Source organism: Myotis myotis, unplaced genomic scaffold, assembly GCF_014108235.1.
Source record: "Myotis myotis isolate mMyoMyo1 unplaced genomic scaffold, mMyoMyo1.p scaffold_m19_p_2, whole genome shotgun sequence".
NCBI classification, from domain to species: domain Eukaryota; kingdom Metazoa; phylum Chordata; class Mammalia; order Chiroptera; family Vespertilionidae; genus Myotis; species Myotis myotis.
This window is the reverse complement of record NW_023416324.1, coordinates 187,955,276-187,979,150: the sequence shown is the minus strand read 5'-3', so window position 1 is coordinate 187,979,150 and position 23,875 is coordinate 187,955,276. Positions and strand designations below refer to the sequence as shown.

At 40.5% G+C, this 23,875-nt stretch overlaps 1 protein-coding gene across 1 annotated transcript in view; it reads left to right on the top strand.

The window, feature by feature from the left end:
• The window catches only part of LOC118677522 (EGF-like and EMI domain-containing protein 1), a 610,230-nt gene that overhangs the window by 1,022 nt on the left and 585,333 nt on the right, over positions 1-23,875 (top strand). The window lies entirely within an intron of this gene.

Sequence of the window (23,875 nt, the reverse complement as noted above, 5' to 3'; positions counted from 1 at the left end):
GTGAGGGATGGAGTGGGGAGGGAGGCTGGAGGGGTGATGGGGTTGAGGTCTTGAGGGAGGGGAGTCTGGCTGGAGTATTCAGGAGGAAGGGGATGGGCCTTCCGTGGTTTCGGTAGGCGTGGGTTTTCTGTGGTAGTGCGGGGCTTGAGGGCGGTTGGGGTATTTCGCTGGTCTGATCTTATAGAAGCTCTCTCTCTCTCTCGTCTGCTCTCTTTATTTCTTTCTTTCTTCCCTTACCTTTTTCATTCCTTCACTTCCCCTTCCTTCCTTCCTCCTTTCCTTCCTTCCTTCCTTCCTTCCTTCCTCCTCCTTCCCTTCCCTCCCTCCTCCCTCCCTCCCTCCCTCCTCCCTCCCTCCCTCCCTCCCTTCCTTCCTTTCTTTGTTTCATTCATTCTTTCTTTTTTTGAGAAGTATCTTTGAGTCCAAAGGAGTGGATTATTCCACAGGTTTGATGAGAGGTGAGCCTGGCTCATCTGCTGAAGTGAGGAGCTGGGGGAAGGAATATGTCAGGGATGAGTGCCTGGCCACTTAGATGCTAGCCTCCTTAGGAGAGAAACCAAGAGTGGGAAGATGGCAGAAAGGTATTCTCTGAGGATGGGGCATGCGTTCATTTCCAGATTACAGGTGAAGGCAAGGATATACTAATTCTTGGTCACAGTGGCAAGCATAGGCTGAAGCTCAGGGGAAGTCTAAGTCTTTACAGATTGCCTGGTCGCCTTGGCTGGCTGAAGTTTGCATTGAATTCTGTAGTATCCGGGGGATCGTCATTCAGTTGTCGGAGAGAAGCCAGAGCTAATTCTGCTTTTCCTTTCTCCTCTGAGCAGTTATGAATAGACACCAGAGTATGTTGAACATTTAACATCTTTGTTACCTTGCTATTTCGTTGCTTCATCTTTTATTTTCTGAAATGTGAATATTTTTATAACAGAAAAATGGTTTAGATAAGTACACAGAGCCATCTATATCTTCCCAGAACTTTATATTTTTTCTTGTAAGAAAAATACTAAATTTTCATATTTCATCCTTCTCCTTCAATTTGCTTCCTGGTTACTGCAAATGGCACTAACTCTAGATGTGGAGACACGGCCAAGGTGTTGGTGGCATCACAGAACTTCTTGCCTACATAGTTTGTAAATACATGTTTGGCAGAAATGCAAAGAATTCCTGGGTAGGTGATTTCTCTTGCATTGATAAGATGTGTCTTGTTTATTTTTGACGAGAAGGTTGATTTAGACATTTCCTCTCCAGTTTATCTCAGAAAACACATTTACTTTGGATAGCTTGTGCTTGCATAAGCCTTCATTCCTTAGAAACTGCTTTTTAACAAGCTTGCTGGCTAGCCTCACTCTTACCTTTACAAGTGTCGCTATTAAAGTGGACCCTGGGTTGGCTTATTAGCCACAGATTCATCCCTGCACAGGGGACTAAATAATTCCTTCGGGAGGCACTGAAAAATAACAGAAATATCACCTCACTTTTTGCACTGCTTAACTGTTTTATCTCAGGTTTCAATATTGATATTTCTGTTGAAAAGGCTGGGAGGATGACATTGCATTTTTTTTAAAGGACACTGTTACTGACAGCTCATTTATTTATCAGGTGAGATGAGATTGGATATTAAAACCAATATAAATTCTTTGGTGTTTAATAGAGATGCTCTTTCTGCGGGAGTTATGGAGATGACTCTGATGACTCTTAGTGCTTTCTGAAATCTGGATGGGAAGAAATCCCATCAAATTTGTATTTAGTCCTCCCTGGCATTAGAATTAATAGCTTCCTCAGCAGGGACCATGTTGGGTTTCTGCAGATGCCTTTGCAATTATTACAGGCATGTGGAATACGACCATGTATAGCACTTGGCTTCTACACACCGCCTGTCTATTAAATTAGAAAGAATTTTTCCTAAGATTTTTATGGACCTCCGAGGTCCATTATCAGGGAGAGCAGGCTTCTAATAAGGTGAGGACCAGGAATAGGAATGCATCAACTTACGGTATAGACTGGCACTTATAAGTCATTAACACAGGTAAAAGTTCTATGTAGCCGATCTTATACTTGAACAGACTTTGATGCTGGGGTGACAAGTGAAAAGAAGAAATGACTGTGTAGCTAGATCAAGGTCAGCCTTAATGGAATGCATTTGTATTTATGGTACATTCCTCCACAGGCAAGCTCATTTTTAAAGGAACTTTTATTAATGGATGCTCCAGCTCGAATGATAATTGATCTGTCTGATGACCTTGTCTTATTACATAGAGGAAACCTTGTAGAACTAAGGTTAGGCAGACTCATAAAATCAGTATTCCACAAAAAGTGCCTAAGGACCTACTATGTCAGTTGACATTGGAAATCATAGTTAATACTTAATCCGTTTGAATTCGTACTTAGATTCGAGGCAAATGTCTAGCCCTTTTATTATTTAATTTTATCTTGTAAAAAGCCCTATGAGGTAGAGGTGGACACTATTATCATCTCCATTTATGATGACTAAAGAGACATAGTAAGGTTAAGTTCACACTCCAGGAGGTCACAAGACTTGGTCCAGGTAGTTTGAATTTCAGTGCTGGAGTTCTTAACAAATATGGTCCATTTCAGAGCATCCAGGATTTTTAAAATCACTGACAGAGGTTTTCGAGGGCTGGTACCTGCTACATAGTAAGTATTAAGAAATCTATGGATTTTTTTTTAATGTTGTAAAAACTACAGGATTCTCTTGGCATTTGGTGCTGGGTATGGAAGGGGTTGGGATGCCAGTTGTCCTGCAGTGGGAAGATGGCTCCTCTTAAGGATTATCTGCTTTCTCTCTTCCTCATGGAGACTCTTCCTGAGAAATTACTCAGCTCTCTCATAGCTATAGGTGTTTAAGTATAAAAAGGATGAGCTAGGCTTAAACTGAGAATTGTGGACTGGGGAAAGATAATCTTGGCAATTGCATTATGCATCGGAGTGTTGTAACTGGTAATGACATTTTGATAAAGGGATATTGAAAGAGTTTACTTATGTTAATGGTACTCTGCAAATGTTTTCTAAAGGATTAAATAGAAGAAAATAAACTCTCCTCCAGATCTTTGAAAATGGAAAAGGAAAATGACTGGCTGTAACACAGTCCATTAAAAACGTATCCTTTATAATGCTCTCTTGCAAACACTTGCATAGTTATTGCGTGCAACATGATGGGAAGTAGTCAGCATGGAAGTGTTGCACAGGCAGAAGTGCATAAACACAGAGGCAGTAGCTTCAGTTTCTGGGACTTGAGACACTTGGGTTTCTCTGACCGCTGGGGGAAATTTTAAAAAGATGTGGCCACTTTGTGACTCAGCAGTCTCCTACGCTGATTAGGACATGTCACATCCATTCCCTAGTGCTAGTATCCAATACAGGCAGTTTGGCATGTAAGTCCAAAATACTATGCCTGATAAGATAGCTCTAAGGAAACTTTTTATCCTTAACCTTCTCTAGCTGATACAAAAATGTATGGTCAGGATGGTGGGCATTTTGTTTTTGAAGAATTGATAAATTGAGAAGTAGAGAAAGGCAAGAGGCTATAATAAATCAGAATCATAAAAAGGAATTGAGAAAGTTGTTTCTTGCTTCACACACCATGTTGGGATTTAAATTTTTTAAAAATTTTATTATCATAAAGCCTGCAATTAAGCCAGTTAGAGATGTCTGGCTAATATCAACTTTAAAATTACAAATAATTTAAGTATGGCCTGTGACCTGTCACTTACTCAGAGTGTAAATTAGTTCAAAAATATTTTTCTTTCCTGTGAGATCAGCCACATTAAATGAGCTTACAGTGAATTAGAGAAGGCTGTGTACATTCTCTATGGGCAAGGCATTATTTGCGGCAGTTTGTGTTTAATAATATCTTTAATCGTAACAATGATCTCATGAGGTAGACGATACTATAGTCTCTAGTTTTCAGAAGAAGACACTGAGAGAGAGAGAGGCTAAGTAACTTGCCTTGAAGAAGCTTCATAGTGGGCTTGGTGGGGTGGGCTTGGGACCCATTTTATCCAACTCAGTGGTTCCTAACCTTTTTTAAGCCATGCCCCACTTAAGCATCTCAAAAATACTGATGCCCCCCCCCCCCCCCCCCGTGACATATAATTCTTATTAGTAAGAAAGTGAACTCCTATTCATGTGGAGGAAGCCTAAAAGGCTATGAACCTGGTCTAAACAAACTTCCAAAGGACATGGCATCCATGAAGAGAGAAAAAACAAACAAACCCAAAAAACACACAAAAGGACAGTTGAAGTACTGAGGAAGAAATCACTAAGAAAATTGTTTTTTTTTTTTTTTAAAAAATAATAATATGAAGTGATATGAAAAAATAGCAAATAAAGTTTCAAAACAATACTAGAGAACTGAAATGCATAAATATGTCATAAAATATATTTATATACTATATATGAGGCCCATAAAACCATAAGAAATGCAAAAAAATTAACTGTTAATAATTAATTCTCAAATTGCCCCCCTTAAAAATCAAATTGCCTCCCCGTGGGGCGTGTGCCCCACGTTGGGAACCACTGATCTAACTCCAGAGCCCTCTTCCTAATCACTGTTATCTGTGGTGTCCCTCTGCCCTTGACTTCTTCTTCCTAGAAACTGAAATTGCCAGCCTTCCTGGTCTTTCTCTCAGTCTGAGTCTTTTTACCTAGATTCAGCAATAGTTGACTTTCTCCTATTGCCCCAATCCTCACCTTTGCAGTCAACATTAATCCATACTTTATTGATGAACTTGACATTGTATTATATGAACTTTTTCAGGCTTCATGTCCTTGGCTTCAGTATTTTTTCTGTGTCTTTACTTCTTCCTTCTGTATCTCATAGGAGTAAGTTTGCCACTATTTTTTAAGGTAATCCCTTCCTTGTATGTTCTAGATTCCATCTTTAAAATTTTTCTCTATCAGTCTTTTTAAAAAATTTTATTGCCAATTCTTCCTTTATACTGTTTTATTTCTTTTACTAGAGGCCTGGTGCACAAAATTCATGCATGGGGTAGGGGTTCCTCAGCCTGGCCTGTACCCTCTCCAATCTGGGACATCCCTCTCACAGCCTGGGACCACTGGCTCCTAACCGCTCACCTGCCTGCTGGCCTGATCATCCCTAACCACCTCTGCCTGCTGGCTTGATCACCCCCTAACTATTCTCCCCTGCTGGCCTGATCATCCCTAACCACCTCTGCCTCAGCCCCCACCACTGTGGCTTTGTCCAGAAGGATGTCTGGAAGATGTCCGGTCTAATTAGCATATTACTCTTTTATTAGTATAGATCCCCAGTATATCCACGTCTCTCTTTTTACATCTCTCTCTGTTCCATGTTTTAGTATGTCTGTGTCTATATTTGAATCTGGCTTGACCTAACTCATCGATGTGGTTTCTTTTCTTATCATTGATCATTTAATCCTCTGCAGTATACCACCTCTGCTACAATCCCTTCTCAGAGGCTGCTTTTTTTCCAGAACCTAACCTACCCTACTCCCATTTTCCTGTAGCATGAGATATCACTGCCCATTCTTATTTCCTACTTTTCCACTTCTTCACTATGCTTTTTCTTTGTACACTCAGCATCATCCGTAGTTCTCCTTCTCTAGTGGACCCTATTCCTCTTCCCATCCTTTACACTTCACCTGGTTTTTCTGTCTTTTCTTTCATCACATGGTCTATTCTAATGAGACCCAGATCTGTACACCTAAGCCCAACCTCTTCAGAGTTACAGACTTGTATTTTCAATTATAGGTTTATCATCTCGGAGTTTCAGACTCAAAATGTCCATAGACCATCTATCGTTATCATTGTGTCTCTCTGCATTTTCTCCTTCTTAGGTACTTTGCTCATCTTTCCCTTTCTTCTTTTTTGAAATCTTATGGCTGTTACTTTTCTCTCAGTTTACTTTGTCATTAAATAAGATGGTTGTGAAAAGCCCTTTGTATATGACAATTGGATGACTATACATTATGATTTATATTACTTTCACTTGCCAAATCACCAGCAATGAAATGCCTCCTAAATTAGTTCTCTTTCTTGTTGCCAACACTCAAGGCCAGCCATGCTATTTTTACTCCTAGACTATTACAGTCATCTCCTGGTTGGTCTTCTCTTTCAGGTTCTCTCAGATATATATATATATATATATATATATATATATATATATATACACATATATATACAGAATATATATATACAGTATATATATATGATTTAATTTTCATAAAAGCAAGACCTACTAACATAATTTCCTTAAAAACTTTGATTATCTATGGAATAATTTCAAACATCAGAATTTTATCCTTAACTAGAACTTATTATATACCAGGAACAATTTAAGTCCTTTTTATATTTTAAATAATTTAATCCTAACAACAACCCCATTAGAAGGTTTAATATTAGTGTTTATATTTCATGATGTGGGAATTGAGATTAAGGTTTTCTGGAGTAATTGCATGTAAGAGTGGCAGGTCTGCTGAAGGGTTGCGCACTCCAGGACTCACAGGAGCCTGCTGCCAGGGGGGCAGGGGCTGGAGTCCCAGTGTCCATGGGTCTGCAGCTGTGGTAGCAGGTCTGTGGCTGGAGTGGCTGTAGGGTCCCAGGTGGTGTCTGAGGCCAGTCTGGGTGGTGGTGAGGCTGGGCTCCTAGTCACAGTAGCTCTGCCCTTCAAGATGTTGTGGTTTCTATGCCAGCACCATCCGCTCAGGAGTGCTTGCAGCAGTATCAGGGGGCTCCCCATCTAAGAGAGTCAAGTTCTCCAGCCCCTGAGGTCCTGCAGGATCTAACTGTCCCTAACTCACTCTCTCTCTCTCTCTCTCTCTCTCTCTCTCTCTCTCTCTCTCTCTCTCTCTCTCACACACACACACACATACACCACACATGTCCACACACTCCCCTTTTGCTCCCTCACCCACACTCTCTTTCTCACTGCTGTTCTGCCGCTGCCATCTTTTTCTCTAAGGCATTTTCTTCATGGTGTGTTTGGAAGGAAGAAGATGAAAGGGCCATAGTAGGGCAGCTGAGAGGGACTGTCTCAGGAAGGGTCCTGCCTATCAAGCTGAGAACTTTGGAGTTTGCAGGGGACCAATGAGGAGACAGGAAGTGACTGACTGAAAATGGAAATGACTGAATCAGATTTGTGTTTTGAATGAAGAATGGACTGGAGAGGGAAGAAGCCAGAGTAGGGAACTCAATTAGAAGGTTCTTTCAGTAGGCGAGGGAGAAGTGGTATGAGTGTAATAAATAAAGGAAGAGTGCTGAAATTAAAGGGAGGAACAGATTTGACGTTTTGATATCAAGAGGAGTTGGTAAATGTGTGGAAGCCAGTGAGAGAAAGAATATTTGAGGGTGGCCCCTGGGTAATGGAGGAGGAGCTTTGGGGGAAGAGGTGAGCTCAGCAGTGACCACTGGGCACTAAGGCATCCGCGGGATTTGGTGGAGTCCTTCTGGAGAAACTCCACATAAGGGTCTGAGGCCAGGAGAGTGGTCTGTACTAGAACTACATTTGGATGTTGAAGTGGCAGGAGACAAATATATATAAAAAGTGAGGAGGAAAGATTATTTAACATGTTAAGCGCCAAGCCTGTTTTGTCTTTCTGCTTCAGCCACCGGTGACTGGCATGGCGCTTAACGTGTTAAGAAGGTGACCTGGGAAATTTTAATATATGAGAGGAGGACAGATGAAAAAGGACTTAAGGAGATTAGGAAACTAGATGAGAAGAAGGAAAGATGGAGTGGCAGATGCTGTGGAAGCCTCAGGACTATACTATGCAAGAGGAATGTGGAAAGTGGACAAGATCACTACTGTAAAAATAATTGACTTTGAGTTCTCTAAACAAACCCAATGGAAGAACCTTGTTCTAGTTGAGAACTCAACTCCAGCAGCCCTCACTTTTGGTCATGTTGACAGGAAGTGGAAACTCCTACAGAGAGGCTGCATGTGCTGGTGGTCTGCATTCTTGCATGACTAAACATTTACTATGTATCTGCCATCATTTTCAGCCTCATTATTCCCATCGCCAGAAATGACAGGAGAAAGGGCTGCCTGCTGTACTAATACAGCAGAATTAATTACAGATGGGGCACAACTTAAGATCAACTCACAATAATCAAGACATTTTCCTTGGTTCTGTGGAGATTGTAAAGATGGGTCAGATAAAGTCTCCATTCCCCAGGAACTTTTAATCAAATACTGTGCTTTTTGCGGTAGGACAGTTCAGTCCCTATTAGACCAAAGTATTACTCTAATTTAAAATCTATGACAAACCAAATTCATGAGAGGAATCATGGAAAGCTTCATGGAAGTGGTGGCATTTGAAGGTGAGAGAGGATTGGGAGCAGAAGAGCATTCATTACAGGAAGAGAGCAGAGCATGGCAAGGCTTTGTCAGGAAAGTATATTCTGGGGACGATATACACTAATGTTATTGCCATTATTGTCTCCATGTACTTGCAGCTCTCCTCTTACCAGGATACCACAGAGTCCCCAAATGCATTCCACACTTACCTGCTGAGGGGCCTTTGCTCTCAGTGAACTTCCTGCTTTATCCATCTCTTCCAGGCCAATCTCTGAGACCAGACACAAAAGTCACCTGTTTCATGAATACTTCCATGTCCCTCCTATAGGATTAATTGCATGTCTGTCTGTAAGCAGTCAAATGGCATTTGTATACGACATGATATTTGGAGATATCCAGTTTCTTTAAAGAAATCTGCTTGATAACTATGTGATAGTGATGAAGACATGTTTGGAATCAGTAAAAGCATTTCCTGCTGACTCTGTGACATCAGCTCCTTGGCTGTAAATTATGTAGCTTGTCAACTCATGATCTAGGAAATGTTTTCTGTCACTCTTCAGGGGAAAGTCTTCAGTGGTGTTTAATGTTCCCCCTCACTGACATGGTTGATTAAGAATTGACAGTAATTCGGAGCTTTAGTGGGTTTTGCTCTTGAGGAAAGAGATAATCCCAGGAGACTTGAGGTTTGGTTTTTCTGAATTATTAGGAAAACTCTTTTCATGAATTAGTGTAGTGGATTCTGACCAGGAGAAAGACAACCTAATTATGAATAGTTTTTTTCTTTCTGGAGCCCAAAGCACTAATATTCATTTGCAGTACTTTGAATATGAAGAGTCTGGTTTATAGACAAAGGTATATGCTAATAAAATAATAGTCAAATTGTATTGCTTCTTTATTTATTGTGGAATTTACACAAATTTTGGCTATCTCACCTTACCAATTTCAAAAGATTAGAAACTGTCCTCAGCATGAATACTATGGGAATGTATCTTGACATCAGAAATTTATTTTCCAATGCACTTCATGCTTTACTCACGCTGAGAACCACTTCTTATCTTTTGAACTCTCCCTGTATCAGGATGAGCAAAAATGAACATGGGTTTCCTTTAAATGTACTAGCATACCACATGTAAAATAAAACAAGGAAAAACTCAAGACACAGCAATGCACACTGGCTAATTCTGTCATAACAGAATTGTATTTGTATTGGGCTTTCAACATGTTCTATGCAATACTGAAATGAATTTTGAAATAGGAAACACATAGGCAATGGCCATGGAAAGGAATGCCTTACATCTTCTGTAAGGCACATTTTGCTTGAATTCACTGACAGTAACAAGTCGGGGCCAGGAAACAACTCAGTCAGCATTCTCCTCCTTTCATAAATCTATTTACAGTAGAAACCCCATTAACATTTTAATTGTTTCACTGCTAGAAGTTGCTCTCTATGCCACTGTTAAAGGGCTCACCGTCATTAAAATTTAAGGGACCAGGGAGTTCACGGTCTACTCTAATGACCTACTGAAGGTTGTAAAAGTTCTAAATATATTTTTGGCTCACTGAACAACTGAAGGATTCTTTATAGTGGCTAAGTATGCTCCCGGGTAAGTTGTTGCATCGCCCATTTCATTCCCACCAGAGAACTGCCTCTGCTTCCTCATCTGAATTCTAGAGTCTCCTAAAGTCCTGTTGAGTATCTTCTACCAACTTTTATTTAGTTATCCACATTAATTCTATAGCTAGATTTTAATTTCATCGAGGTTAAAGTATGAGTCCAATAATTGTTGAATTAAAACTGGTCACTGGTAATCAAACTTTAACCCCATAACTCTGCACTCTCTGTATTTCCCCCTTAGATAAAATAATGTGCCTCAAACTTGAGTTATCTATGAGCATTGGGAATTCCTATTCTAGCTGTGCTACAAATGAGCTATGTGACATGTAACCTCTCTGGTCTCTAGTTCCTCATTTGTCTGTTCAAACCTTGGTATGATTCAGGAAATACAAGTGCTTGAAGGATTAACCAGACTTAAAATATATCCCTAATGTGACTTGTTATATACAATTATTTAACGTTGAGTACTTAAATGTAGGGGAAAGTCTGCCCAAGACAACTGATTTTCTGGTTGGTTCAAGTTGATGTTAAGCCTGCCCCGATAAGATGTAGTTAAGGATCTTTTATCTCTGAATAACTGGTGGATAATAATGAAACACTCTCATTTGCTTATAGGGAGGAGATTTGGTTTTCTATGGGAAAATAGCTCAAGAGAGGTAAACTAACATTAAAACGATCAAAAGCCTTTTACCATCAATGTGGATTGTAAACCAGGAAGACCCAAGATCATCCTATCCTATATAATAAAAGCCCAGTGACCGAACAGTGGAACGACCAGAACAACCGGTGGACCAGTCACTGGGATGCACACTGACCACCAGGGGGCAGTCGCTCAATGCAGGAGCTGCCCCCTGGTGGTCAGTGCCCTCCCACAGTGGAAATGCTGCTTGGCTGACCAGGATGAGTGGCTGTGGGCACTCCCATAGTGGGCTGATCCCTGCAGGTCACCCCCCCCCCACCACCACCAGTGCACAAATCCCATGCACTAGGCCTCTAGTCTTCCTATAAATTGTTATTTGGTGCTAGGGATCTATTCTTAATCCTGGCATTATAATAGGACACAGATTTTACAGAAACAGTAATAACTGGGAACGTGTTCACTTATCCTTTTTAGCATGTAATTTCTGTGTATGTGTAAACCTGAAGAAGGAGGTAACCTATGTTCCATGTTTGTGTGGTTGTGAGTTTCTGTAAGTGCCTCCTATGGGCTTTGTCCATGCCATATATTCAGTTTTCAAGAACTCTGCCTTCAAAAAATGTGGTTTTGAATTCACAGCCAGAGGATTTGGGTTAGTGGTGGTAAATAGTGGTTCAAAGTAGATGCTAAGGTGTTGTATGCCAAGATGGTGCTTTTACAGACCAAATCTGCACAAGAGACTTGAAACCATTCAAGAGATACATACATTCATTTTACCAACTCTTTTTTAAAAATATATTTTATTGATTTTTTACAGAGAGGAAGGGAGAGGGATAGAGAGTTAGAAACATCAATGATAGAGAAACATCAGCTGCCTCTTGCACACCCCCTCCTGGGGATGTGCCTGCAACCAAGGTACATGCCCTTGACTGGAATTGAACCTGGGACCCTTCAGTCCGCAGGCTGATGCTCTATCCACTGAGCCAAACCAGTGAGGGCCATTTTACCAACTCTTATTTGTTTTGTGATTTTCATTAAAGTTATTTTTCATTTTCAGTAGCGTATTGTATACATGATATAAGCATACAAGCTGTCTTTTTTTATTTCTTAAATTATTTAAACTTCTTAAATTTACACAGCAGACTAGTTTACTTGACAGTGTGTGTACAAGTGAAAAAAAATAGTATCATAATCCTTTATCCATAAGTCTGAAATTAGAAAAGTTCTAAACACTTGCAGGTACCTTTTGTTGTTGTTATTTGTCACAAACTAATTTGATGGCAAAACCTACACCAGCTGACAGGAGTCTAATTATAGAGTTTATTTATTTTATTCAGTATGAAAAAGCTTAAGTTTTCCCAAAGAATATTAATGTGTTTGATTAGTATGTAACTTTTTAGACATTTCTGGGAACATATGTGCCATATTGCCTTTCTTAAATCTGAAACATTTTGAATTTCCAAACAGTCTGGCCCCAGGGAATTTAGATTCTTCTAACCTGTATTTATAAACATTATAGTTGAAGAATATACTAATTGTCAAATGGTAGTTTAAGCAGAATTCTTTTATAAGATGAAGAATCGCCTTGAAGGAAAAGTACCACTTTATTTTTGTTTGTTTAAATTCTGGATGATGGTTAGTTTAAAGCAAGAACAGTTCAGCTTTCTGTGTTTTCAAAAAAAATGGCACAAGAGCTTTACCATAATATTACTGGATTATTAAAATTTGAAATCCCAACATTTTATAACATACCTTGACAAAAGTAAAAAAAAAATTAAAAAAAAATCAGATTTTATCATTTTAAAAAGTTTTCATCTTAATCAGAAAATAGAGATTAGATGATCCATTGAGGGTAATGCATGAAAATGAGTTCTGCTTCTGTACAGAAGAAACAAAATCAGTTGATATTCATTGAGCAGGGTCACCATGCTAGGCAACATGGCAAGAGCTTTCTATGTTATTTATTCCACCTGAACAACAAACACTGTGCAATAATACTATGCCCTGAATGCTAAAAAACCATTATGTAGGAATAGTGATCTGGGGAAAAGCCCATTTCTGCAATTTAGGTATTTTATTCATTACAATTTTATTTTTTGTGAGTTAAAGATAAAACGTATAATGGTCCTACTCATGGTTACTTTTTATGATGTCTAATTCCAGAGAGTGTGCTCGTGGTTTGAAGAGTAAGGTGGTCTGGTTAGGATCGGCTGCTGGATCCCCTGGTACCAGATTAAATATAAATAGAAGTAGACTTTGAAGTACATTTGCTCTCCTCTGCCTCACGAACTCGCCTATGTGATTTTTTTTTACAAGTTTTATTTTGTTTGGGGAAGCCCTTATTTTGATCCCACAAGCTGTTATATTTTTCAGATTGCATTTGTTATGGACCTAGAGCTGTTGCAACTCTGGTAAGTGATTTGTTTCCAAGGAGAGTCAACTGAAATGCCTAACTCTCTTTGCTGTATTTATTGCATTTCATACTAAATATGCTTATCTTATTCTCTCTTGTATGTGGAATCTACATGACCACATGTTGCATTATTAATGGCCTCCCCAAGGCTTTGCTTCTTGCTGTGACTACTGTAATTATCTCAGAATTTAAGCTCTTCATCTATGGCATGGGTGGGGCCTTTATGTTTCTGGCATGTAGCAGGAAAGAGGTCTATTCTGCAGGAAATGGGAGTCCTATTCAGATGGGGTGGAGTCCCTTGGTGGGGAGTCTGGTCCCCATGGAAATAGACACTTTAAGAGAGCCTAAGGACCGGGGAAGAAAAGTTAATTCTAAAGGAACCTGGGAGCCCACAGAAGGTACTTTTGCATCTGACAGTCCGGGCAGGAATTGGACTTGGAGAAGAGGTAAATATTCTCACAAGGGGGAGGGCTACACATGGGCAGAATTGCAAGGGAGGCTTTCTGCCTCTGTTCAGCGTGGCAACTAGAGATAGTAGGGCTTTTGACCTACAGACAAATTAAATGCCACCTGTCAAAAAAGTGAGCTTTGTGGCTGAGTCTTTGCAATTGTGTGAGACGGAAAACATATTTGCGAGGAAGCAGCTAGGAGAGGCAAGTCTGAATTAAAATGAATTATTGCTTGAAGGAAAGATAAATGCCTATTCTGATTGAACCTGAGGCTAGCAGTGAATCTATTACACTAACATATTATCACTGTCTGTTTCATTGTGTATTTCATTTGCCTAAGAAATAAAACTTGTTTTCTCTTGAAAACCATCTTTAACATTTCTGCGTGTTAGAAAAAAAAAAAAATTGGAAACAGTCTAAATATCCAACAATGAGTAAGCAGTTAGGTAAATTATGGTACATTCTTACAATGGAACATTTATGCAGCTATTAAAAATGATGTTTACAAAGAATTTTAATGCTGTATATAATGCTTATATTATAATAAGTAAAGAAATAAGCAGGATACAAATGCCTATAACAGCATGACTTTATATATAAATGCATAAATATAAAAGCAATAAGCACAAAAGGAGGGAAATGCATCATAATGTTTTAATAGTTTTTGTCTCTTGGTGGTGAGTTATGGATAATTTTTATTCTCCCATCTATAGTCCTCAGTTTTTGCCAACCTTTCTATAATAAACATCTATTACTTTTTCTTAAAAAAACAGTTCTAAAAATTCTATTTGTTTGTGAAACAGTTTTTGGACCTGTAATATGTTACTGACCAGAATGCTTGCCGATGACTTTTGTAAGACCATTCTTGAGGCCACCAGTGTCCCCAAACCTTATTTCTGATAAGGTTCTTTACAGTTCATTTGTTTTCAGTAAAATGTGTCATAATGTACTCTCTATCTGTGTTGCCATTATTATTCCAGTGATATCAACAAAAGATAAGGACAATTTCCTCTGTTTAAGGGTTGGTATAGCACCCCAGAGCAGGGTGGGAAGTGCTAACTATACCACATGAACTCCAGACTTGTAACCTGGCTCCAGGTGAACTGAAAGAAGTACATTCAGGAATAAGTAGGCCATAGACATGGTTTCTTTGGACTTATCATTAGTGATTCTGAGTTATATAGTGTTGTGTTTAATTTATTGGATGTTAGATGTGCTGTAATTTGCTAAATACTTCCACAAGCTTATCACCTTTTTTTCTACTCTTAAGGGTGTGATTAACCTGACATAGCTTTTATGATGACTCTTACTTCTGTAAACAGTTGCTTACATATAGAAAAATTTGGTTACCTAGAACTCAGCTATCTGACAGCCTTTACAACTTGCAAATAATTGAGAATCAAGAAGTAAACCATAATAATAACATAAATAACAACAGCTAACACTTATTGGGTACTTGCAATTATTTAAAACTCTCTGCTGAAGTACTTTACTTCCATGATTTTCAACCTTTTTCATCTCCTGGCACATATTAATTACTAAAATCTTGCAGCACACCAAAAATATATGTTTTGCTATTCTTACAAAAATAGGTACACTTTTGCCCTAACCGGTTTGGCTCAGTGGATAGAGCGTCGGCCTGCGGATTCAAGGGTCCCAGGTTCGATTCCGGTCAAAGGCATGTACCTTGGTTGCAGGCCCATCCCCAGTGGGGAGTGTGCAGGAGGCAGCTGATCGATGTTTCTCTCTCATCGATGTTTCTAGCTCTCTAGCCCTCCCTCTCCCTTCCTCTCTGTAAAAAATTAATAAAATATATAAAAAAATAAAAAAATAGGTACACTTTTGATTCATTCTACTGGATGGCCATTGTTGTCTTGACTGTTGTCACTTTTTTATTTGACAATCTAAGGGAAAAGAGGTCAGTGCCCTGGCTAAATAGTCAGGTATTGCATGTTTTAAAAATTATTGTGGCACACCTGTTAAAATAGCTGCTTTACTTCATTATCTCATTTAGTATTAATAACAACCCTATGCAATTGTTATTGCTGTTCCTACTTACAGATGAGAAAACTGAGGCTCAGAAAGTTGAGTAGCTTGTCCAGGATCATGTAGCTAATTGCTCTGGATCTTTAAGCTTATCTACACATTCCAAAGCTTAAAAATGCTCTTAAATATTACAGTAAATAAAGATCAAAAATAGACCAAGAGTCATAGAAGCATGAACAGACTGTTGAACCTCAGAGGGAAGGCGGGGGAGGGTGAGTGGGGGGGAAGAGATGAATTTATATGCATATATGCATAACTCATAGACACAGACAATGGGGTGGCGAGGGCCTGTGTGGGTGGAGGACAGATTGGGCTGGAAGTTTATGGGGGAAAAGGAGGACCTATGTAATACTTTCACAAGAAAGATTTTTTAAAAATTCAAACAGAAAGTGTGTGCTCAAACAATACTGGACTTTACACATCAAGATCACTCTATTTTTCAAATGACTTTATTTAGCATATTTACAAACAGTGTACTTGCAAACAGGACAAGGGAACACCTAGAAGCAGGAATTGATAGCAGAAGAAAAGATATTTATGTACTAATAGTGATGGGGCTTAACAAAACTAAAATGTAATCCCAAGACTCCTGAAAGCGTTATATTCTAGATTGGTTAGGGAAAGGTGTCTTGTTCACTTTATTAGCTTCTAAGTGTATGAATAAGTAAATATGGAATTTGATGATGATAGATTTATTTTGTCAAGAAAATGTTAGATTCAATGTCCTAATTTATACAAATTTATATTTTTATTATATAGTTTATACATTTTATTGTAGAACTATTAGAATATAGAGATGAAATACAATAACAAAATAAGAACCTTTTATGATCTTTCACCAGAGATATCTACTGTTTACATTTTGGAAATGCTATACAATATAAATGTATGTTTGTCTTTTAAAAAATGGGAGCATGGTTTACTTTTTAAAATCACCTTCAATTACTGTGCTGTGAGCATAATATAAGTTGATTATAAAAGTAGAGAAGTGTGTACTATATTTGAGAAGATTTTCTCCCAGAAAGGATAAATAAAACATTTGATGTCTTCAGGAGCAATACGTATTTATCCAGGTAATTATTTCATGTGATTCAGTCCATTTCTTAATGATGCTGTATCAATGAGGCACTCATGTATTTTACTTGTCTTCATGCCAAAGAGCTCTCATTATTCTCCTCTACTTAGATGAAACATTTTAAAGTAACATTTTGTTAATAAGAAAGGATCAATAATGAGAGTAATAATTTCAGGAGGTTTTGAATGGAAAACTATATATTCCCTGGCTGGAACTAATGTGACTTAAAGCCATAAGTTTCTTTGACTTGAAACACATCAGCCTACTTAATTTAGGAGGAGGGGCAGAACCAATTTCCAAGAGCTGTGCTTTCATAGCTAGTTCAATTGATAAAGATTTATTGAGCACATATTTTGTGTGTGACCTGTATTAGATGTTTATTTAATGCAAAGAGTTGTAGGATGTACTTTCTATACTCAGAGAAGTCCAGTCTAATGATGAAAAAGAATAAAAAAGGTAATTACAATGTAGTATGGTGGGTTCAGGGAGAAGTGAGTTTAGGGGGTCTATAGGAGCATATGGGTGGGTGAATAACTCTTTGGACATAGATGCTGCTGTATAGTGAGGGTGAACCAAAGAAGAAAGGCAAGTGGCAAAGGGACAGACGGTGATAAAATATGTTTTAGGAAGAGGGGACACATGTATAAAGGTTTGGGGGGCTAGAGAACAAGATTGCTGTGTTTAGGGTTATGGAGAGTGGAGTATAATGTGGAACAAAGCTTGATAAATAGCCCTGGCCTATCAGGAGGCATCATGAGGAAATGTCATCCTGAAGAAATGAGGAGTCATTGGAGGTATTGGTAGTGGAGCCATGAGGAGAAGAGCTGGTGTTTTGAGAAATCACACTGGCAGCTGTGTGAAGAGGCCTAATTTGTGATAAGAAATCAGGATCTGAACTATGTTGGAGAGGAAGAAGCTGTATTCATGAACTTGCTGATTGTTCGGGTGTGGGAGCCAAAGAAATGGGAGGGGAAACGGGTTAAATCATTATCTCTGGGTTAGATGAGTGGGTGCATGGTGGTGTCTTCTGTGATTGAAAAAAGCTGTGAATAAAGGATTGAGAGGAAGGACAAATACGATGAGTTTGGTTTGGAGGTGTTTAGAAGGCAGTCAGATATGTGAATCTTGAGTTGGAGTAAGCAGTGGAGTAGAAAAATAGATTTAGAGGTTGTCTGGGTATACATGTATTGGAACAGAGAAGGGGATGGTATCACTAAGGTGATGTCTGTGGATTCAGAGGGAGTCTTGACCAACATCATTTAAGGCAGGAGTGGGGAATGCCCAGCCCTGGGGCTGAGTAAGGCCCATGAAATCATTTGGTCTGGCCCTGCCAAGGCATTAAGGGTTTGTTAAGTAAATATAGAAGGCTAATTTTTAAGTTGGTGATTTTGTATGGCCTATGAATGATATTATAAATATCTAAATGGCCCTTGGCAGAAAAAAGGTTCCCCACCCCTGATTTAAGGGATCAGTACCGGAAAGTAGTTAAGGGCATGGATTCTGCTATCTGGGTTTAAATTTTAGTTATACTGGTCACTATTGCAAGTTACCTTTTCTCTATGTTTTTCAATTTCCTCATCCATAATTTGAAGATGGCACATATTTCAGTCATAGTGTGACTGTGAACCATAAAATGTATTAATATATTTAAGTATGTGTAACAGAACTGGCTTGTAGTAAAAGTTAAATAGATTTTTTTCTTTACTATTCTATCCTATATAATAAAAACATAATATGCAAATCAACTGAACAGTGGAATGACTGGTTGGCAGGGGGCAGTGATGACCAGCAGCAAGGGAGGGGTGATCGAGGGGGCAGGGCTGGTCAGCACCATCCCCTTATCAGCCGGCCCACCCACCCAGTCACCTCCCCCAGAGGGAGGCCAGACTGCGGCTTAGGCCATCACCGGGAGTGGGCCTAAGCCATCAGTTGGACATCCCCTGAGGGCTCCCAGACTGCGAGAGGGTGCAGGCTGGGCTGAGGGAGCCCCAAGTCCATGAATTTTCATGCACCAGGCTTCTAGTAATATTATAATGATTCAGGAAAGTTTGGCCAAACAAACAAGCATACCAGTGAAGAATATAGAATAGGTGTTGGCAAAAGGGTGGAGGCAAACATCTATGAGGGAAGTCATAAAGATTAAGGTGGGCCAGAATTTCAAGACGGGAAGTGAGTTGTAGAAAGTGCTTCAGGCAGGATGTAAGAGCTAGAAAGTGTCTTTTGTTTTTTATTATTAGAGTTTGCTGGTAGCGTTGGTGGGAGGGGGCCCAGGCCTTGATCAGTGGTCTGAGGAATGAATAGGAGAGAGACTGGAGTGAGCAAGTAGAGACTACCTTGTCAAGAGTCATGACTTAAGTCAAAGAGTTGGGACAATGATAGGACAGAGACATGGAGTTGGGTGAATGTTTATGGTCACTGTAAAGTATAGGTGAATCAGAAGCATTTTATATTAGTGAGGAAAGAGCCAACACAGGGAGAGAACTAGGCATTGAATTAAAAGAGCCCACCATTTATTGATCACATTTCCCTCAGTATAGCCTATGTCTGGCACTGGGCCATGAGCTGAGTAAATGCTAGGAACTACAGTTCAAGGCTGTGTGTGAAGGGGGACATAACTCTTTCATCCTTGTGTTCTGGATGATCAGGAAGGACAGCATGGAAGGGACCCTGCCTCCTTGTGGCTGAGACACTCACAGGAGAATATTGATCTGGATCAGGGCTGGTAGGGCCCCCAGCGTGAGTGGCAAAAGCATGGTGTTGACCTGAAGTATATGAGGTCGGCTCAGCCACTTCTTCAGCAGTCAGGTCACAGTTTAAGGACCCTCCTGAATGAGAGAAAACCCCTGCAAGTTTGGTTACTCTGCAGTCATGCTGACAAAGCTATTCTCTATGTGACCATTGATAAACTTTTATTTAAATACGTTATTTTTCCAAGGCAGAAGAGTATATTGGAAAGAACATGAAGCTAGATAACAAAAAATGTCCTCCCTTCCCTTCCCTTCCCTTCCCTTCCCTTCCCTTCCCTTCCCTTCCCTTCCCTTCCCTTCCCTTCCCTCCCCTCCCCTCCCCTCCCCTCCCTTCCCCTCCTCTCCCCTCCCCTCCCCTCCCTTCCCGTCCTCTCCCCTCCTCTTTCTTCCTTCCTTCCTTCCTTCCTTCCTTCCTTCCTTCCTTCCTTCCTTCCTTCCTTCCTTCCTTCCTTCCTTTCTTTCTCTCTTTCAGAAATATCTTCTGAGCACCTACCAAATACCAGGCAATATACTATGGGCTAGAAATACAATGGGGACATGAGAGGTCGAGTGTCTGCCAAAAAGAGTGAAGTGATGGCAAGACAGAGCTGGAAGAAAGGTTGGGATTAGCCAGGTGACAGGAATAGAGGAAGAGTTTCCTAAGCAGATGATAGCTTGTGTGGAAGCCTTGGAGTTATGAAAGAGTCTGGTACTTTCCATGACCTGAAAGAAGTTTGGTTAGGCTGGCATATGGGAGTGCTGCTCCTCTAAGTAGTTAGCAACAATGACCCTGAGCTTCCATCTCCCCTTTAAGGCCAGAAGTGGGCCAAAGGATGCCTCTGTAGGCTCCTGTTCAAATAAAGCAGAAATGAAAACATTGATGGAAATGACTCTGAGGATCAGAAATAGGATGGAGTAGGATGCAGGAGAGTCAAGGGCAAAACTAGAATCTGGGAGGTCTATTGGGCAGTTACCTGTGGATGAGACCACTGCACTGATAATGTGAATAGAGGAAGCAGTGGTCTGGAAGAAGAAACTAGTTTACTCAAGAGCAGGAGATGCTGGGCTGAAAAATGTCTTTGAAATTCCTGGAAGGTGGTTCATTTGAGAAGGATCACCATGAAATGATAAAAACAAACCGTTTCCAAGGGAAGAGATTTTAGAGGACAGACCAAGGGACAGGAGCTGGAAAGCCAATGAAGAGACACAAAAAGGTACAGCACCAGAGAGAGAGCTCAATGAATTTGGGTCAAGAAATTCTAGAAGGGAGTGTTTTTAACCAATTTCATTGAATTCTAACTTTCCTTCAATAAATGCTCTTTTTCAATCCAGTTAATTGGGTAAATTCTTGGCTTAATAAACAACTCCAAAGTGTTGTTTGAGACTGGCCAAAACATATCTGTCTGGTAAGTGATAGATGCTGTTCTAGCAACTTTAGTGCTGATGTAGTCTATTTCATTTTTATGGCCAGTTTGTGAATGCTAAAAATGTATGGAGTTCCTAATATTCAGCTTGGGGTATCATAGAAGGAGACTGTCACATTCCTTAGTTGAGTTATTTCTGAGCAAATCAGGGAAGACTCAAGTCTTATGTGAAGGTTTTTCTAGCACTAATTTGAAGTGGAGCGTGTGGAGATTTAGCTCTATTGATGTGCGTTTGAATTCTGAAAGAGATGAAAGATGCTGTGAAAATGCACTGCACTGCGTTTGTTAGGAAATAGGATTGCCCAAAAGAGCATAGCCAATGCCTGATACAAATTCACTGCTGACCTATCTGGTGTGGACAGGGGGCCTGCTCTGCAAGGGATCAATAGGCAATCACAGGCACAGCAGGGAGGCTCCCTGCTGCTGGCCAGGCAGCCCCCTCTGTGCTGGAGCTCTCCTTGGAATTCAAGATTTCCTTAGCATGCAGATGCCCTGCCTACTTTAGCATTAATATTGTCAAAGAGAAGAAACTTGGGAGCTTTAAAACAATGCCATCTTGGGTTACTATGATTTGTCTTTGCTTTTATTTTTACTCTGTGGTCAAAGCATGTTGTTTCCAGCCAGAATATCCTTCCTGTGTGTCCTTCAAAAGGCTGAGTTATAGTTGCTATGGGAACTGTATTATAAAAATTTGAAAATTAGTATATTTTAGGTGTGTGTGTGTGTGTGTGTGTGTGTGTGTGTCTGCGTGAGCGCACATGTGTGTTTCTTTCATTTGGGAAAAGAAGAAATATAATCTTTTTTATCCACTTATATTAAAGTAAAATATACACCTTTGTTGGGTGATCTTGTGGTGTATTTGATGTAACGTTTTAGTCATGTATTCATGAACACTTATTGTGCGTCTGCACTATCTCATTCCCATAGGCAAAAAGTAACTAAAAATCAGAGAAAGGGACAGGATACTCTGCTGTGATTACAGCTTTTTTCAGTTTCCTTTCTCCCCTCTTTTAATGAAAAATTAACTATTTTCCCATGGTTACCCTGTAGGGTTTCTCTGTCTTTTTTCTATCAATCTCACACTTTCTGGGGATTCCTGTTGTTTAATTATATTCAACTAGAGGCCCGATGCACGAAATTTGTGCAAGAGTATGCCTTCCTTCCTCCGGCTGCTGGCATTGGCTTCCCTCACAACCACCGACTTCATCCAGAAGGTTGTCTGGTCTAATTAGCATATTATGCTTTTATTATTATAGATTATATTTCCCCCTCTGGAATGTTGTATGCTGTTATATGGAGTTTGGAGTTGGTTTGGATACCAGTTTCCCTGAGAATTTCCTAAAAACAGTGCAAAACCTTTTTTTCTTCCAAAGCTCAGAGTCACTGTTCACCTTGCCAAGGATGAGGACATTTTGAATTCCTTATTGGGTCTGTCTGCCCTTACTACCAAGGGACATTGTGTACTGCAACCACAGGGGCTGGCCTTCCATTTCATTAATTTTTAGGAGTATTTCTCCCAGTTGTCCCCTTCACACCCTAACTCTTTTTATTGCCTCTCCTACCACTCTTGATACTAGTCCTCGTCTGAGCATGAATATCTTCTTACATCCTCTCTTAGGGAGGTGGGGCACCAAACTTCACTGAATACTGTGCAGCTCCATTTTATATCTTTCGTGATTTATACGCTGTGGTCAAAGGGTTATTTCTTTGCAGTGATTGCTATGTTTTGCTCATTTAGATCCTAGCCAGTAGTCATCCTTTATTCTTCAAAAGTTGGCACTTACCTTTTAATTTTCAGAACCTGAAATAATTCATGTTTCATCAAATTAGTCGTCATTAAAAATCTTATGCATTAGGGCTTGACTCCTGTCTATTTTGAACCCCTTATCCAAACCTGAGAGCTTTACCTTCAAAGTGTACCCCTACTTGGACCACGGTACCTTCACTGCACACACTCTGAGCCAAGCCATCATCAAAGCTCAGCTGGTTTATAGATATAACCCATCAACTGGCATCCTTGTTTATGTCCTTGCACCTTTTCTCCACTCTCAGTGGAGTGAGTCTGTCAGTTCATGTCAGTTCTGCATTTGGTTCCCACCTCACCGACAGTAAAAGCCAGTGTCTTCACTGTGGTCCAGAAGGCCATATGTGATCAAGCACCCACTGGCTCCCCGCAGCCTATCTCTCTGAACTCATCTCTTCCATGTTCACTTACTCTAGTCACACTGGGCTCCATGCCTCAGGGCTTTTGAACTTGTTGTTCTTTCCTCCTAGAATGCATTTCCCCTAGATAAACAAACAAACATACTAGAAGCCTGGTGCACGAAATTCGTTCATGGCTGCAGGGGTGGGGGGTGGGATGTTGTCCCTCAGCCTGGCCTGCCACCCCTCACAGTTTGGGAGCCCTCACAGGATGTCCTATTGATGGCTAAGCTGCAGTCTGGCCTCTACCTGTGGGAGGCAACTGGTCGATCAGGTATATAGATACTTTCTGGAGGCAGCACGGACTTCTTCCTTATTTCTTTCCTCTGTGGTTGGAGAACAGGGGACTAAAAGGTGGAGACAGAACTGTGGCCAGGCCTGGGGCTTTTGTAGGCAGTGGAAAGAGGGAGAGGGCTGGGGAAAGTCTGGACACATTTCCTTTGATTGTCCTCCCTTTCCCTGAGCCCCTTCCTCCGTTTTTTCCTTCTCATGGTGGACACTTGGGCCTTGGACCAACGGGAGCCCAGCGATGGTGGTGTTCAGCCCCCTCACTTCTCAGCTGAACGTACAGCTGCTTTGCATTCCAAGCGGGACTGTTTTCAAGTGACTAAAGTGCTGGGAATCCAGAGCTCCCGGCCTCTCCCCTCTCAGTTTCCTCCGTGGGTCAGTTGCTAAGTTCACCGAGACACCGAAGCCCTAGTAGTTCTGCACTGGCCCATACCGAGGCCCCACTGGACATGCTTCCTCAAGTCTCTGGGCCCACAGTCTGTGCTCAGAGAGGTCTCCTGGAGCCCATTCCCCCAGGCAGGTTGGGCAGGAGAGCTAGCTTGGAGAGCTGCAGGAAGATGGCAGAGTAATAGTTGGTATGAACCAGCTCCTGCTCAGCCAGACTTCCTAAGCTCCCCACTGGGCCCAGGCTGGGCCCCTTCCTGGCACCAGGAGGACCCCGGCTGAGGTCCCCTTCCTGCATCCAGTGCCCTCCTCCCTGTTCCACC